The 19,611-nt window shown below is 39.1% G+C and overlaps 1 protein-coding gene across 1 annotated transcript in view; it reads right to left on the reverse strand.

Moving 5' to 3' along the window:
• Positions 1-8,647, reverse strand: part of PIK3CB (phosphatidylinositol-4,5-bisphosphate 3-kinase, catalytic subunit beta) — a 63,011-nt gene extending 54,364 nt beyond the window's left edge. The window contains exon 1 of the mRNA XM_009325037.1: positions 8,528-8,647. The gene's annotated coding sequence lies outside the window, so the exon portion shown is untranslated. The remainder of the gene's footprint in view (positions 1-8,527) is intronic.
• Between the last annotated feature and the right edge of the window lie 10,964 nt (positions 8,648-19,611).

Genomic DNA, 19,611 nt, shown 5'->3' on the forward strand with positions numbered 1-19,611 from the left:
CCAAATAGATAGCAAAAAGTTGTATGAAAAAGTCAGTTTCCTTAAGAAGTAAGTTTCTTCTACACCACCTCTTTCAAACAAGGGAGCATTTTAAGGCCACGTAAGTATCTAGAGGTCTTCAGGTTAAATACAAACCTGGATTTATTTTTCTTTTCACTAAACATATTTACATAAAGGACAAATATCAGAAACTAGCTTGTTTTGATTATGCAAAAGCTAAGAGCAGTCTGCTTATCCACATTTTTGCTTTATATAATAATTTATTACAACTGTAAAGCACCACATTCAAGATGATCATCACTGTGATCAATACAGCTTTTTATCTACTGCTTGCTCTGTCATGTGGCAGTCAAGGGGCTAAAAAAAAAAAAGTCTTGCAGCAGTGAAAGCAGTTGAAAAGGGCCACCCTATCCAGACATACAAGAACAGCATTTAAACAGTATCTTACTGTCCAGAACAGACTAGATGACAGTCTGACCACAGTAATTTTCTAGGAAACAGCAGCAGCGTATCACATAGTCTAAGTAGGAGAAACACTAAGCACTTACACAATATAATCATTGTAATCATTTTTCTAACTACGTAAACATCTAGTACTATAAAAAGATGAGCAAGCTATAAAGGAAATATTTGAGAACAAATAAGGGAAAAGAATCTAGCAGCAAAGATGGAAAAGGAGTCAGAATATGCAGGAAGGATTATGTCCTATAAAACTTAGGAGGCATTTAAAAAAAAAAACAAAAGGAACAATTCCTCCTCCTTTATATTTGAAAGAATTCTGCTTTCTTCTGAAGACTCTGAAGTCAAATACATACATTAGATCAGTGTGCCAGTTCATGGCTCTGTAGAACTACATTCTCTTCTATTCCTAAAACTAACAAATTCACAGCTGCTGCCACAGCCTGTGAGCTCACAGGTCCAAGACGACCGTTCTGCAGTCAATACGCTGGCAGCAGTTTCAGAGTGTTGCATGGGACTCCCATTTTGCCCACTTCCACTGTATTTGTACTGACTACAACAGGATCACTTCAGACACTAGCTTGACTCACAAGTCACTTAGTTTCCTGCATGCAGTTTCACCTTATCTGTAGCTCACCTTGAGGGCAGCCTACAGCCAGAAGCAGCACTGTTCTGCTTTTCCCCCTTCTTGGCTGTCCCCCACCTCCCTAGCCACACAATGGAAAAACAATACGAACAAACATTACTAGTTTTCCATCAACTCAGGGAATGACCTGCCTCACCCTGTGACAAGCAGGCACAGTATACGAAGCAAGGGTGGAGCGAGAGCACTGTCATTACCCTCCAGCAGCAGTCACAGGGATGAAATTAGGTGTAACGTGGAATTGCAACCTAGGTTTTGTTTAAAGATTTCACATGACAGGAGAAAGCACCTATGCTAAGCAACACATGTACTACTAAGAACTGTATTTTCTGTTCACTAGACCTCACAGTTCACACAGGATCAACAGTGACCCTCTTTTAAAGATGGGATCTAATGCACTGGCAAAGTTTATTCTGTATGATGTGCATTCTGTACGAAATGCCTATTTTGCCCTAGAGAGTGAACCCACTCAAGTTCTGGCCTTCTACAGCTGCATAGGTGAATTTCAGTCTAAACTGCTTACAAATTTTGAAAGTAAATACAAACAACTCGATTATAAATACAAATGCCTAAATCAGCAAAGCTAAGATTTTTCCACTCCAGGAATGTCATGGTTATCTATCTACAATAGCGAAGATTTTAAGAATTCAAGAAATCTACAGTGTAGCCTGGGAAGTTATTTTTAAAGATCATGTGGTACTATAAATATTTCCCAGCAGCTTAGTTCAACTGCCACATGAGCTGACCCTATGGAATGGAAAATTAAGTGTCCATTTAGTCAGGATTCCTCCAGAAATAAGAATAAAAATATCACCATTTAGTTTTCTAAAAATATCTACGTATAGAAAACATGAAAGGCCTTATTTAAATGCCATTCCCTCACAGTGCTCAGACTGGTACCGAGAGCGGTCTCAGCTATTCAAGTCTAGATTATCTCATTCTCCTCATGAATATAACTAATTTTCCACAAACAAAGAGAATTTAATTAGTTTTTTTCCATGGTCCCTGATTATTTTGCCTGTTCACCTTCTGTAGCTTTATTCCTCTGCTGTACCCATAGGATTACGCACTAAGTTTTAAAAGCTGAAGCCAGGATTTTAAAACCACAATGAATGGAGTTTCTACTTTGATATTAAGGCCTCTAAATAAGTGTCCCAGTTTTCAAGAAACGCTGAGCACCTGAATTTGCTTCAACAGGACTTAAGAGATATGAAAAAAATGCAAACATGTTAACTGGTTTCAAACTAAAATTTAATTTTAAGCAACTTGATTTGAACAGATGGTTAGATGAGATTACCTCTGGTCATCCCTTCTTATAGAAATTATTCTATGATTCAATGAAAGTGTAATTTCAAAACTAGTTGTAAATGAGATTATTGTCTTCAGAAAATTCTTCCTGCAAAACAAGTCTACAGGTAGAGAACAACACTATTAAAATGGTATTCCAGACTCAGAAGGCTTATCAGAACTGGTTTGAACAACAAGGATAAAAGGAAATTCTTACTCCTCATTACTTTATACTGAGGCAAGTAAACACAGTTCCTGTTCCCTCCAAAGACTATTCATGATGAATCAAACAAGCTAATAAAACTGAAGTCCCAGGCTTCTGACAGACTTCAGACAATTCACAGGCAGCACATCGTTCATAATGAACACAAAATACGAAAGTAACACAACAGCTTCTCACAGCTAATTCATGACTATCTGTGCTGGTGTTGGCTGGGATAGAGGCAATTTTCTTCATAGCAGTGGTATGGGGCTGTGTTTTGGATTTGTGCTGGAAACAGCGCTGATAACACAGGGGTGTTTTTGTTATTGCTGAGCAGTGCTGACACACAGTCAAGGCCGTTTCTGCTCCTCACCCCACCCCACCAGTGAGCAGGCTGGGGGGGGCACAAGAAGTTGGGAGGGGACACAGCCAGGACAGCTGACCCCGACTGACCACAGGGATATCCCACACCGTATGGCGTCATGCTCAGCATATAAACTGGGGGAAGAAGAAAGAAGGAGGTGATGTTTGGAGTGATGGCGTTTGTCTTCCCAAGTCACCGTTACACGTGATGGAGCCCTGCTTTCCTGGGGATGGCTGAACACCTGCCTGCCCATGGGAAGCAGTGAATGAATTCCTTGTTTTGCTTTGCTTGTGTGCGCGGCTTTTGCTTTACTTATGAAACTGTCTTTATCTCAACCCACAAGATTTCTCACTTTTACCCTTCTGATTCTCTCCCCCATCCCACCAGGGGGGAGTGAGCGAGCGGCTGTGTGGGGCTTAGTTGCTGGCTGGGGTTAAACCACAACACTATCCTTTGCTCTATCTTGAAATCACTATATAGATACATTAAAATATATGTCTAAAAATAAGGAGTTTCAGGCCATCTTTTTGTATCGTACAGTTTAAGTGGGTTGCAGGGAGAAGAAAAACTTTCACATGTAAATGCTACTGTCTGAAATAGTCTTTAGAAGCATTTGGTCACTGGATCACACTGAAACTGGGGCCACTATAAGAAAATATCCCCTTTCAGCTCACTGGAAACCAGTTCTGCATGGTCAAGATGGGAGGGAGCATAAAGAAGTGGAAGAAAACAGCAGATTAGAAAAGCACTGTCATATACGTAACAGTTAATTTGACACCTTGGCCAACAAAGTCAGGAAGACAAGAAGGAGAAAAGCTCAAATGAAGCAAAAAGCCCAGTCAAATAATTAGCATTCTATGTTAATTGGGCTGTGAGAACATATCTGGTACATTCACCTTTAGGAAAATTTGTAAACAGCTCTCAGAGATTTTAGTAAGTTTTAAAAAGCAGCAGGCAGAGTGGGACCTGACATGAAGACCAATGCATTCTGTATAGCATGCTCCAGGATAGTAAAATAAGGCTAAAGATTTGGGAGAAGATTAGACCTGGTTAGTACACAACCTAAATAATTCGCTTTTGATAATCCAGATCACTGTAGATATTTTAGGTACTAGGGGAAGGTTAGCATGAAATGTTAGGATATGTTGAGTTCTAATATCAAAAAAAGATTCTACTAAACATTTAAATGATGGGACACTCACATGGACATTTTAAACAACAACAAAATCAAGCTTAACAAAAAGGGTGAATGGAGCTGACACAAGGGACGAAAGAGGACTGGACAGTCAGACTGAAGGGGAAAGGAGGAGAAAGAGCTGAACCTTAACCCAGAAGACCTTAACCCAGAACAAAGACATCATTTTAACCACAGGTGAGTCAGAGAGTTTCCGACAAAGCTGCATAACTGCTTGTGCCAGCAAAGTGAAGATGTAAACAGAAGCAAGATGAGTGGTGGAGGAAGAGTGACAGCTTCTTCCAGCCCCAGGGCTGGCTTACCACTTAAGCTCATTTTAAAAAAAGTAGGTAAAACTACAGCCTAAAGGTCTGGCTTTGTAACAGCCCAAGCTATTATTCAAAAGCCTATGTAATGTGTCTGTCATGAATCTGAAAAGATGCATTAGTGATCTGGAGTTGTGCTTTTGTTGATTTATTGTACTAAGTAAACTGTAGGGTCCTTGTCCCCTCATTGCTATACAAGAATTGTACAAGAATTCTTAATAGTCTAACAAAAAAACTAGGAAATATTAAATCAGTACTAGTTCTGCTCTCTGGTATTTTCTTGCCTGTCCTACCACTCAGAGTAATTACTTGTTCCACTGTAAACAGGGAAGAAAGGAGGAGCAAACATTCCACTTACAAGGCATTTAAATATATACATGGTTAATATCTCCTCTCCTTTTGAATTGTACAAATGGACCTAGACCACCAAATTTCACCAGCAGCCACCTGTTTCCTTCAGCTATTAAAATTTTATGTCTCTAAATTATGAGCTAGACAACTTTCTACTATAAAAAAGTTAAGACCAGAAATTGAGGTTTTCCTATATATAGATACCTCTCACACAGGGACTAGAAGATTCACTTTTCAATTATTTCTGATATTTCAATCAAAACCTCTAGGAAAGAGGGTTATTCTCCAGCAGACAGATTGTATGCATCTAGAAAGAGAGGTAAAAAAGTGAAATAATTAAAAACGGTGGAAAATTAATTAGGAGTGAAATTTTCTCGTACAAGGAGGGCACACAGACCAAAACACAGAGTTATCACATAAGCAGACTGTGCTTAAGTCTCATATACAGAGATGCCATGGATACTAAAAGTTAGAAAGATGCCCGATTTTTTTGGGGGGGGGGGGGGGGGGGGGTGATAATTTACATGCTTCATCAGACTAGACAGTCTTCCTGATTGGGTCAGTTTCTTACATAGAGCAGTCTGGTCTGGATTTCTGCAGTTAGTTTTCTTCCAACACCAGCTTCAATGTCACCCACTACACAGATTCAGAGGTGGCTGTTCACAGCTGCCTATTATATGAACAGGGCTGTTCAATGCTGAACAAGCATTGAAAGAAATCCAACAATTCAAGTCTAATGCAAATATTTAGATGTATTTTATGCATCTTTTTCATGACACTTATTTATAAAGACAACTTGAATATAATGCCATTTGGTAGAAAAGAATAATCCTAAAAATTGCACACAATCAATACTTCTGTCATGAAGTTAATGGTAATAAAGCCAAAAGTAGTCCTGGCCATTCATCATTAAGGACCAAAAATAATTAAGATTATCTAAGAATCACAGACTAATTTAGGTTGGAAGGGACCTCTGGGAGCCATCTGGTCCCAAGATTAGTTTCAACACTGAAGTTAAAGCATGTTGCTTAGAATTTTGCAGTTAATTTTGAAAGTCTCCATGGGTGGAAGCTCCACAGTGTCCATGAGCAACCCACTCCAGTGCTTAACCACCCTCACAGTGAATTTTTTTCCTTATGTTCAGTTGGAATTTCTCTTGTTGCAACTTGTGCATTCTGTTATTTGCATTCTGTCATTCCCTCCACCTCTCAGACATCTGACCACATCTTCTCTATAACCCTACTTCAGGCAGCGGAAAACTCCAGTAAAGATCTTTCTCTCCTTGCCTTCTCCAATCAAAGGTCGTGGACACCCCCCACCTCGAATGCCACATGCTACAGCCCCCTGATCACCTCTGCAGCAGCCCTCCGCTGGACTCTCTCCAGTCTGTGAGCATCTCCCTTCTGCCTGAGGGCCCAGAACTGGAGACAGTGTTCTGGATGCAGCTTCACAGCTGCTGAGCGGAGGGGAATAATCGTTTCCCTGCACCGGCTGGCTGCCCTGCTGCCGAGGCAATCTGGTCTGTGGTTAGTCTTCGCTGCCGCAAGGGCGCATCACTGACTCGCACTCAACCTTCTGGCTCCCAGAAAAGCTGCTACCCTTAGAGCCTTTAGTAGCTGCCTTCAGCAGCCTGACTGGTGCGTGGGATTACTCTTCCCCAGCTGTGAGATTTGGCATCTGCTGCTAAGACTTCATGAGAACTTCACCTGGCTTTTTATCTGTGAATATAGACACTACTCAGACTTTATTTTCATGTTTTTAGGTCTTTAATGAAGGATTCCAATTGCAAAACACTTTGTGATGATTGAAATCTGTACAAGCATACACAAATGTCCAAATCAAACCAACCAAACAAAAAAGGGTTCAAAAACATTTCTCCAAGGACAAATTAGAATCAATTTTAGGTTATAACATCTGAATTCTCTAAGTCCCTTAAAAAAAGGAGGGGGGGGGGGGGGGGGGGAAAAAAAAGTGGGGTGGAAGAAAGGCTTTACTGGCTACTAAACACAGGAGTGAGTTTTGTGCCTGGCATAAGCCTGTATAGAATGATTCAAGATGATTAAAGCTGTCTCCAGTGGACATTTTTTTATTTCATTTGTTTGGCGAGCTCAGTTTCAACTTTATTGTCCAACTGTTTTGGTAACTTGATTACCAGAGTCAAGAATTAACTTGTCAAAATAAGTGTGTAAGCAGCAAATAGGTATTATTTTATTTGGACATCGTGACAGGTGCCTGTATTTCTACTGTGTTGTCTAGTAAGTTAGTAAAAGACAAATAACTTCATACAACACAGTTTCTGAAAACTTCAGAGGTCAGAATTCAAGTATCGGGTGCTACGGGAACCTTTCGCGAGTATGTTTAGCGGCCACTTGACATATGCCCTAGATCAGGAACTGATACAAATTTACATGTGCTGACTTAAGACTGCAGCATTTGCTTCAAGTACTTACAGAAAGGGAACTAACACCCACATCAGCCTCTTTAAATCCATGTTTAATTGAAATTTTACAATAATTTATTTCCTGCCTTTAAAAAAAAACATTATCAATCCAAATGTGTTATTCTGCTACTTAAAAACACTTTGGAAAAAATACCAAGTAGGAAAAGTTTAGCTTGTCTGACTAGGTTTCACAGACATTTTTCTACCCAAATTATGACACCATGTACACATCCCTTTTTAAAGAAGAAGCTAAGAAGAATCATTTCCTCTTTGCAATAAAGCAATATGCGAAAATATACTTGTTGTAAACTAAAATCATTTTCCACCCCCTTTCAGTTCTAATGGCCAGATATTTTTCATTCCTAACTATGCATCCAAGTGTACTTCCAATGACTCCTGCAGAATTACATTCACACAGCATGAGTAAAATCTGCATTAGACAAAAAATTATGCAGATTTTTCCCAGCTTCTAACCTCTACAAGAATATGTTTAAACATCTTACAATCTGATGCAAACAAGGTGACAGAAAAATTATTACATTTCCCATTTCAAACAAGTGAAGCACAGAGAAATTAAGAATTATACTGCATCAGTATATAAATGTTTAGGTATCTAGTACCAAAAGATGCAATCCACAGACCCTGAGTTAGGTAGCTAAGGTTCTTATATCAGAAATGAGACACACGTGCCTCAGCCTAGAATTCACAAAGGCTAGAAGTTAACTAGAAACAGTGAAGAAAAGACATATCCGAGATCCCTAAATTGAAGACTTATGCTAGGTTGATGGATGATGGAACTGCAATACAAGACAAATATTAAAATACTGACAACAAAAATATCAAAGTCATGCAGAAAGTGCCAGGAATAGAAAGTTACAGCCAAAAAAACAATTATATTTTCAAATTCCCTGGAAGATACAGGCAAGGCTTTAACTTTTGCCAGCAAATCGGGGGCTATATGTAGTTACATCTATACTAGGCCACTTCCTGCTCAAAACCATACCCAGAATACACAGGAACCAAGAGAAAAATCTGAAGCCCATCTAAATTTCACAACATACAATTGCTTCCAAGATGGGAGATGCTTCAATAAGAGTCCAAAAGAGTGTCCATTACCAGCTGATCAACTGAAATGAGTATGGAGTCACTGATTTTTTTTGTTTGTTTTTTAAAATAGAACTATAACTAAGTTAAATACAATAATAGCCTAATAACCATGCTACTGACTTTACAAGAGAGAAAAAAAACCGAAACCAAACAAAACAAAACTATAATACTTACTCCAGAGAACCTGTTCCTGTTTCAGTCTGACTGTGCAGTGAAGGTACTTCTACCAAACATCGTTTTCTTACTATTACCCTTGTTTTCTCGGAAGGTTCCACAAGATGACCTAAATGTAACCTAAAAAAGCAAAACACAACATAACGTAATTAACCAAATGAGAAGATCAGCAATTTATAGTTGGTTTAATAGCTTCATAAACTTTTTGTGCAGAAATATCTGATTAACCACACATTTTCATTCTCTTCAAATACTACAGTACCATATTCATATTACACAATCTAACAATTAAATGAATGTCAAATCCTCATAGGCTAGGTTACCAGAAAGAAAAAAGGAAAGGAAAAATACGGAGAAGATGCCATTTATTCTAACAATATAGGTATCATAATCATGAATTACATAGTCAAAAACTTTTTAGCTGCTACAAATATTTTTAATTTTTTTGTACACTCGATTTGGATCAGATCAACAGACATCTATTGCAATTAAAGACAAAAGAAAGGGAAATAGAGTTGCCTTCACTCTCCTAACCACATCTTCTCTTTTACACTTGGCTGTAAGCTGGGTTTTTTTGGGGGGTGTGTTTGTTTTAAAAAGAATGTAATGTCATCTGTAGTTCTACTGTGGAGAAGTTGAGTTGATGACACAAGCAATCCCACCTTCCTATTCATATCTCAACTTGTGAAACAGCAGAAGAAAGGTTCAATAGGTCTCCTCTTACCAACATCCTGCAGATGTACGGACAAAGTATCTCCACAGAGCCAAGCCATCATCTCCATTTAGCTCTACCTTGCAAACCAGGCTCTCAGCAAAGTGAAAGAAACCAAAAATATTTAAAACCCCCTTGAGAAAAAAGCAGTACTATCAGTTTGTGCTGATATTATCTACAGGTTTGTAGGCCAAGCCGCAAAACACAAGGCATGTACTACGCTCCTCCTCCCATAAACAACTCTTTTTCTAACCCACACTAAGTAGTCCATACTGTGCTTTTAGGAACTCAGCGCAGTACAGTGATCAGGAACGAGGGCTGTCATTCCCTCTGTCCCACGCAGAACCTCTCTAGGGATCAGAATGTAGAGCACTGTGAAGCAACTTAGATTTCTTCAGTGGCTTTGAGGGAAAAATAGTTGCTGCCTCACCTGCTTAAGTCTGAAAAAATTAAGCTACTGCTCCATGCACAACCTTTTGAAAACAACCTTGTGGTGCATAAAGGTATGAACTAGTCCAGAAACTTCTCATGATTAAAGCCTAGGAGCCTACAGCAGGCAACAGCCAGAAAGGAAAAAAAGAAAAATGAAGGCAGCCTTACATGATTTCGAAATTGCAAGGACAAAGGAACAGTGTGAATCTCTTATAACCAACCTAACGTACCAGTCTGGCATTAATGTTTTACAGCCATGTCAATACTTGTGTTTATGGAGTCAGAAAAATCAGAATCAAAAGCTAGCGGCCAGAAGGCAGGAGCTTGGGAGGAGGTGTGAAATGCATCATACTATAAATACAAGATAAATAGTCATTACTTCCAGAACTTCCACCTGAGGAAGCAATCTTTCATGATTTGTGGCCCCTCAAAGGGGGGGACACAGTGTACATCTGAAGTACCATACCCTGAGGCAGAAGCAGGATGTTATTTTAGCTAAAAATTGGATATCCCAGCCTTCTAGAGGTCTCTGGCTAACTAGCCACGTGATGACAAATCAGATGGTGGGTGCCTAACGCACCATTCTAAATTCACAGGAAACCTTTCGTGGGAAACCTACCAGCACCAACATAGCAAAGGATGGTGTTTTGAAATTGCATATATGCCACTGCTGGTATATACAATATAAAGTTACCCTAACAACAACTGCTTCCATAGAGGTTGGCAAACCACAGAGAAGCCTCCCAAATGCAATATGGGAATCACAGGCAAAATGCACAATACTAGTTTTCTACTATCAGCACTGATACACTGGAAAAAACTGTGACCTTATTCCTTCCCTATACCATACTATCTACCCATTAAGTTCATAAATGGGAACAATGTGTAACACAGATGTGTTGTCAGATGTCTTGACTAAGAGTGCATTTGAAAAAAAGAAGAAAACCAAACAAGGCTGGCACTAAGAAAAAATAAAATGCACTTTGTGAAATAATTCAAGTACCAGAAGAGAAAGCAGGCGGTCATATTAGTGCTGCAATTTCTGCTCCGAGCCTTCTTCTGTCTCATTCTTTCCTTTCTCTTCACACCACATAGTGCAAACTGTGACCTGGAACGGCAGATGGCTGCTCAGTTCCTATCATGCTTCAGATCATTCCCATCTTAGACAGAGTCAACCTCCTGCACTGTATTCATCTCTAAGACACTGGCAAGGCAAGGAGAGCTAATGCTCCTCATGCCTTATTCAGAATTTGGTGAGAAATAAGAAACGTGTATTAGCACAGTGGTCAATGCACTGGCATCCAATCTGAGGGTTAGAATCATGCACGAAGCCCAGAAAATATCTAGGGTCCATAAATAGTACACATTTAACAAGCCAGTACATTGTGACTAGTTCCTGTCACAGCTTACCAGTTCCTGTGTTCTCCACAGTCTCTCACTTGCTAGTTTTCTGCTTGCTTCCCTACAGCTCTCTGTCCTTTTTCCCCTCTGTTCTCACAGTAGTTTGCATCTCCATTGCAATTCAGACATGACATTGACAACAGGCGTCCTGCTGGTCCTCTGCAACCAACTGTACACTGAGGATAGCTAGGAGAATGGCTAGCCCTCCGGACTTTAAAACATTTCTGACGTATACAGGCAAACTACCCACTACTATATTCAAGCATTAGAAACAAATCCTTCATTACAGGATGACAGTGTGCAGCTTTATTTTTCTAGTTAGCCAACGTTTCTCATTTTTCAGACCAGCAGAACAGAGGTTACGAGAGACGGTTATCAGCATAACTGCAGATCACATCATGGTCAACCTTTCACATGCCAGTACACTTCCTACCTTCAAAGCATGAGTGGAAAATTTTTCAAAGGCTGGTGACTATTTTACTTAACAGACCAAGATACAAACTCTGCTGGCCTTTTAACTACCATAAACAGCTAGTGAGAACTCCAACTACATAAGAAACATGCAAGCATAATCTCTGGGAACAGAGTAAAGATCAGAAAGACTTGAAGCAACTGCCTCAAGCGGTGAACACAAATTGGACTCTGATGAGCACACACCTTTTCCCCGCTGCACCTCTCTGGGGAACGTGGGAAAAATACAACTGTCACCTGGACGTTACCAGCGGGATCTCCTTCATGGGTCTCTGTTGACTGTGAGCTCAGCCAAAAACACAACACAAAACCACCTTCGGCACTTGCCCTTGGGTCCACACCCATACCACTTCCACAGAAAGTACCACCAGGGACCTAACAGAAATCCTATCCCATTTCAGCTTGCAACTTCTGCATGAGAAGTAGCATTTTGCAAAATAATCATTTTCGTGAATCCTTTCATTACACCTTTATTACATAGATACTGTTTCTACGCAAATCACAGTTGTTTTAGAAAAAACATTAACAATCTTACAAAATAATTCAGGAATCATAAAAATGTGTGGTGGCAATCAAAATGCCTGCAACAATACAGTAAATCTACAGTTCTATAACTACCCTCTATACTTCTTTATGTCCACAGAAACACTTATGAATATATGACCAAAAAAAAGTTGTACCAGGGAAGAAAGGGGGAAAAGGTACCAGAAACTTTTGCCTAAAACTCCTGTGTGGCATCTAATGTAAAACAGAAACAATTATAAGCCAGGGAAGTAGGCCACTCAAAGAAAGGAGAAAAAAAAAAAAAAAAAAAAAAAAAGAAAAATTCATTCATAAGCAGTATAAGATGCCACACAGAAATTACTGGGCTAATTGTGGCCCTTTGGTCTTCTACTCTATAACAACTTCTAGACCGATCAGACAGGCTCCTCTGTGAATTCCGCCAGAGCACACAAAGAAACCGTTTGTTAGAGAGGATAGTCCGGGTTTGCTTTAGGATAAGGAACTCTGAGTGGGTTGACTGACATGATATAGCAGTTTCTTGAGTATCTTCCTCTCTGCAAATAAATTTCCTGCTCTGGAAGAATGCACTGAGGACGGCATCAGGACCAGTGCTGAGAGCACCAGCAGATGTTTTGGACAGCGATACATACAAAAACGTACAGCTAGGGTATTTTATAGCTTTTAGTTCACATCTTCAGCTACCTCAAAGCTATCTTGTGCATTTCATGCCCTCAATAGCACTGAAGATTGGACAAGCAAATGTCAAGCTGAATTAGCTGCTGTAGCATCCACTCAGCAATGAAGAAACTCACCATTTCACTGAGTCTGAGACAAGAGGATTAATCATCAGTAAATACACCAAATATCTTCAAAAGAAAAAAAAGAAATATAAAGCAATATTCTTTTCCTTCCTTCCTTCCTCAGTCCTAAGTTTCAACAATAATAGGCACAAAATTCTTCAAGAGCTTTCACTATCAGTAATTAAGCCATTACAACCCAAGTTCAGGAGTTAAAACAGTGAGGGGGAAAAAAAAAAAAAAAAGAACTTGTAGCAGTGCACATCTGGCTAAATCACAGCAACTTCCAACTTCCACATACTGCACATCCTAGTGCAAATGTTGAAAATGCAAGTTAAAGCCTGAATCTGAAAAAATTATTTCCTATATATTGCATAGTGTTGCGTGCAGACTGATCCAAACAATAGAACTGTACATAAGCATCATCCTAATTATGCAGTGCCCATAGTCTCTTCAACAGCAGAGACCAGTTTTGACTTTTTAAAGGTGGCACTTATTTCTGCACTATTTATCAAGAGACAAAATATTTTATTGATAATAGACAGCATACTGTTATACACGCAGCACTGTTCTTTCTTGTGTTCTGCTTTCACAGGTGTTGGTGGTTGGTCAAAAACCAATAATATCCTTTAAAAAAAAGCCTCAAACTCTTCTGAAATGTGCCACTTTAAAATGCAGGACACAATTGCTCTATGAAACCCACCTATCTTGTACAAAATCTTTTTAACCAAAACAAACAGGCATATAGCTACAAGCTCTCATCACGTAAAAATACCCACAGAAAATAAAAAAAAAAAACAAGCAGAGACAGAAACTGCAGAATACCAAGCTCTAAGCCAAATGAGTTGCAAAAAGAGATCTATGTCAGAACTACAAGTCAGCTTACAGCCTTTCTTTCTCCTTAAGACAGACAAAACAAAGACCACAAAGCATTTTCATGAATAACTAAAAAAAGTGGGTCAGTGTTATTCTTTAAGTTAAATGGATAACAGTTAGAAACATGATTTGAAGCTGAATTCAGTCACATGTCTTCATTAAGAAGAACTCGATATCATAATTACATTTGTCCAGTAGGTGATTCAGAGCAGGAGCTCTGTACTCCACTGCTGTGAATCACCCTCTAACAAAGCCATGTTCACTCTACCCAGAGAGCCAGCCTCACTAAGCTATGGCTCACCTCTGTGAAATCCCCTTCAGTGTCCGACAGGCTTGTTTAAAAGAAATTTATACTCACACAAGCACGTACTAATATGCTTTACAATAAATCAGATTTTTTTTTACTTGGTTACACACACTGCTGAATTCCTTTCAGTTTAGAACTGTAAGACAACACTAAAGAGATCTTGCAAACTTTCATCAACTCTTTATTTTGAAAATACTGATTTCTAACAGGGTGTCAGTTACTGACATTTGAGTTTAATTGGGGGGGTGAAGCACAGAATCCCTCTTTCACAGTCATATATCCTGCTGGTGCTCAGGGTTAAGTAACGCCGTAATCCTCCTACTCACTGTAGTTTAGAACCCAGAATGATTGCAGTTGTGAGGCAAATTACAATCTTTTGTCCTTACAATAAAGTCAACAAAAAAGCAAACGACTTAGGGTTCTTACTGGCACTGGAAAATGAAGGACCTTCAACTAAAGGAACAAAGAATAGATATTTCCAGACCACAAGGCATCACCTGCACGATTTAGGATCAACAAACAAAAACCTAAACAAAAATAATTTATTTTTATTTTCCCAGAATGACTCAACCATTTTTCTTCTGCTCTGTCACCTTCAAAAGAAATGTCTCTGGGCAAAGCAGAAGGGGAACACATAACTGTTAATGAAGCTTAACAAAAAAAGACTCTAGTAGATACCAAATTTTTCCTCTCTTATTCTGTTAGGCAACCAATCATTCTCTGATTTGAGAGCAGTGTGCTGAAATCAAGATTAGTAAAGTCTCTGTAAGTGGGAGACCCTGCAAACGCACTCAGTATTGGAGAGGGCTGGCTGCCAGTGCTAGTAACTTATAACAACAACTGCAGAATACTGAAACATCCTGGGAGAGATTCTGGGCTGGAGAACGTACTAGATCTGAGGGTACTCTATAGTTCAAAAAGCACAAAGTTCTAGGCTGTGCGTGACCATTTTATAAAAACAGCAGTGTTTTTATGATTTCAGATGACTCACAAACAAGTGCTTAGATATGCTTTATATTGATTCATAAACATGGAGTCAAATGAGTAACGCTTTCCAGATCATTTCCAGTTCCAATCCAGTTCAGGGCACAAGTGATTACCCAACTGGTTTAGTAGCTCCAAAGCTGGTGACAAAGAAATGAGTAGTTTAGATTGAACAGACTCATCCACGTGAAGATATAACAAGTTCCCCCACCTGCTCCCAGAGCCCACAGATCACTTACACCTCCAGGCCAGTGCTGCAGCTTTTCTACATCTAGTGCACTAAATCTGGCTTACAGAAGTAAAGAATTAGAAGCCATGGTCACAGAGCAGTGCTCCTCCTCCAAGAAATCCATACCTATATGCACACACACACGGAGTATGAAGCTCAAAGGCTTGAGACTGAGTTAACTTAACCACTGAGCAGTAGTTCAGGCAGGTGCAAACAAATCCACCACCCTGCACAAGCCCTTGTGACACCTACAGAAATATTTGTGAGAGTTAATGAACTGCCAATCAACTGGTCTGCAATCACTGCACACCCTCAGCAGTCATACTACTACAATTCATCTTTCTGAATTCTAAAATAGATTGCAAGCAATAATTAAAAAAAAAAATTATTCTGCATGGATTTTCATTACATCTAAAGCAGTATTTGAAAACCAGCGTCTGGGAGAGGGGGACATTAACTGCCAGCAGCACAGCAATTTCTATACCTGTGAGATGTCAGTGAAGCACTGGTTCTTTTGGTCCTATATCACACCACAATTATGCCCCATACTTCTGTTTTAAAACCTACTTTTGAAGCTAACTTAATTATTGGGCATAACACAGAACACAAGGACTTGTTAAGAAACAAAACTACCTCCACACCATCATTTTTTGATAACGAAATCTTACATTCATTTAATGAGCTCAAGGCCATTTTCAGACATTCTGAAGTTTATGAAGTCCTTCTCCATGACTTCCCTCTGACAGGCTTAAAATCCGAAAGACTTAAGGTGCATAGCTCTTGCTGACTGGGCATTTCCTCAGAATTCAGGATACCTCAATATAGCCTTTATTGTTGATGCATCTTCTACTCACTAGTGCGTCATAGGTGTAAAAACACTGCGAAAAACCCTACTGGTTCCACCCAAAAGTTACTAAGTGAATAAGTATTTATTTGCATTTTAAACAGAGAAATAAAACAGTGAGTCTTCATCTTGGCTCTGCAAAGATCGCAATTATTTAGTTACTTGAACCATTATTAATAGGACTACTCATGATTTCTGTTTCTTGTGATCTCTTTTGTGCAGTTTATTTTGTTCACTGCTTTCAGATGCTGATGTTTCACTTCCCATTTACATTCTATTAAATGTCTAATATGGTGAAACTATGCAAATTTACTTCTATTTAGTTCTGAAATTCTGCTTTTTGTTGTGTGCATATTTGATTTTATATAAATGAGAACACATTAGTAGTTAAATAGCAAGACTAAACAATTAATTTTTCAGTAATTAATTGTTATGAGCCATTTTGTGAAGCTACTTCCCACTCTGCTCCAGATACCAGTTTAAAGGCTTTGTTCTTTACGATTAAAACAAACTCCAAAGCATGGATTGCAAGAGATTATGAAGGAACACAGTAGTGTCTAGCTAAGCGTACTTCAAAGACATGCTGCTGCGGTCCAACTTGCTGTTTGATTCCAAATATTACCACATGATAAATAGCAACAGTATTTCATCACTAACATCATGTGTATAGTAAATACCATTTGAAACTAAAAGTAATCAAGAGTATTTCTTGTGATGAAGCAAGGAAAAATTCAAGCACTTAAACGCAGTTTACCTTCAGCTATATCCAACACTCAAAACCAAATCTATTAAGCTCTCTCAGGTAATGAAACACTGTGCATTTTAATTTGTTCTTGCTTCCCACTCCCCCCTCTTTCAGGTAGCGAGACTTCTATTGCCTCATACTCTGGTGCTGAAAGCTCAGGGTGTTATCAAAGGAGTTGCATCTTATATGCCGGAATGTACAAATTCAGGTTCTCAGTGTGTGTATGGAAACCCTCCAAGAACCTCAACTGTGTTACAAAACAGAAAGGGAGAGTGTCACTAGGGGAACGTGGAAGCAAGATGAGCAGGGTTTGAAGAAAGCAAGGACAGCCACCCTCCTGCTGGTATTAGCTGCTCAACAGCAAACCTGATACGCATTTAAAGGGGTGGAGAAAACCAGGCAAAACCGAACAGAAAACTAATAGCAAGCCTGAATACAAGTTTGGGCTTTTCGTTTAATTCTTACACTTCCCCTGAAACATTGAAATGACAGAAGTTTTACGATACCCCTATTCCTTCTAGCCCTTATCTATGAATTTAAGATTGGCAGTACAATGGCAATCAGTGCACAGTTTACAATCTACAACGTATCTGGGAGTGATTTTGAGACCAAATTTTGTGATCTAAAATTAAATAATCACATTCCCAGGTTCTAAGATAATCCTTTGCATTAATATCTATATTTATAGCAAGATTATTTTATCCCTTTCGTTAGCTATTTTTTCTTCAATAAAAGCTGCCACGCAGACTGTCTCCCTTAACGCCTCTTTACATAAAAGTTCTATAACCTCCTCGATCATCTGGGATATCCATTATTTAACAAGAAAAAAAAAGTCTGTGGCTATCAAAGATTCTGTCGTCTCAGAGCTGATAAATAATTCCTAGCATCACCAACAATTTTTATTTGTTTTTTTTTAAAAAACAAAATTCCCCTCCATATTAATAAACTTAATTGGGTTTCTTTATGAAAGTTACTACATATCAAAACCAGGAAGATTAACTCAACAAGTATGCAGCTACCAGGCTCTGCTCATGGAAGCTTGGTTGGGTTTTGGGTGAGTATTCTGAGGGTTGGGTTCCCCCCCCCCCGAAAAAAATGTAAAAATATCAAGCATAATTTCAGAATGACAACTCCTAATATTACATAGTTTAAGAACAGTAAATTTGCACTACTCCCAGGCTAAAAGCAGGGGAGTGCTTGGTTTAAAAAAAAAAAGAGAGACAACCCTCCTCTCATCAAATCAACAGTTCAAATCTGGATTTGGATCCCAAAGTCAGATTTGAATAGTATTCATATGTTTTACACTGCTTTTAAACATATCGCCTAAAATTACAGAACACTTGATGTAGGGGAAAAAAACCACTTCTATTTTCATCAGCTGCAATGCTCAGCATAGTAATTTAGACTATACAGCATTTTTCAGCTTCCTTCATTAATGAAAAGGTTTCAGTAAAGAACTATCTTTTCTACAGGCTTATTTCTGACAGAAATAAAAGCTTTTTGTGGCATCAGGGAACACTGCAGTGAGAAATTTACTTCTATGCTCTGAGAAGGAACAGAGCTATAGTAGTACTAGAGCTGTAACTTGCTCGAAGTACCCTTTTCAGTGCATTGCCGCGTGTATTCCCCTCAGTGAATTTCGCACAAAGAGTAGCAGCAGCTATGACCCTGTGCGAGAGCAGCGCTGGCACAGCACAGAAATACTTGGGGAATAAGCCTCCCCCATAAAGAGAGCAATCTGCTTGGCAAATCTCTAACACAGGTGAAGGAGTTCTTACCCTTAGTATCGTAGATGCTATAGTGAATAGAACTGTTCTAACCAGATCAAGAATAATTCTTTATTCAATACGATCAAGTTGCAAAGCAATTCCTGACACTGAGATGAACCAAGATGGAAAGAATAAAATACAACCCTCTTAACTTTCTGTGTATCATCTCTAAAACCACAAGACTAAAGAGGAACCTGACAAAGGCTGGACTGAAAATGGTATGTCCTCTGACATTCTCACAGGCAAGGTGTGGAAGGACTGAGGAAAGGAGGCAACTGATACGTTCTGGAGAATGTATTTATCCTCCTGCTACCACTGAATTAGGAGATCAATGTTTACATCAGTTTCTGGCAATAGGCACCTAAAAGCTCTCTCTTTCTCTGATAAATGAGCATGAGCTCCTCCTTCTTCCAGAGCAAACCACTAGAGAGACTTTCTTTTGACAACCACTTCACTACGTCAGAACAACTTTCTGTTCCAGAGCATGTTGCTTCATCTCCAACCAACAGTAGTAGTAGTATACACGGTATATAAATCCGGGAACGCAGAAGAGCACTGGAGCAGCAGCATTTGTAGTTAAGAAAGCAATTCTTAAAATATGCCATAAAATCAGAAATCAAAAAAGCGACTCTTGCAAATGAAAGCAAAGGCTTTTCAGTTTTCGCACAAACATCAATGGTTTGACCATGATAAAAATTTCTCACCATCACACTTGACAGCAAACGAGTGATATACCAAAGGGTGCAAGTCTTGAGGAAAGACTTGAAAAATATTTGCCTTAACTCCTTTCAAATTCTCTCCCATGATAAGTCAGAAAGAAAACAAAGCCCCTCTATAATCCTATTTTACTTCTCGCAAGTACATCACAGAAAAACAGAAAATTAAACAACACACCATTTCATTTGCCACCGCACCCCAAGAGACCTTTCTTCAGGTTAACTGGGTCTGTTAATCACCAAAATTAGAAGCTTGAGCCAAAAGTTTCAGGAATGCTGCCATTTCTGAAGACTTCT

This window comes from Pygoscelis adeliae, unplaced genomic scaffold (assembly GCF_000699105.1).
Source record: "Pygoscelis adeliae isolate BGI_AS28 unplaced genomic scaffold, ASM69910v1 Scaffold155, whole genome shotgun sequence".
NCBI classification, from domain to species: Eukaryota; Metazoa; Chordata; class Aves; order Sphenisciformes; family Spheniscidae; genus Pygoscelis; species Pygoscelis adeliae.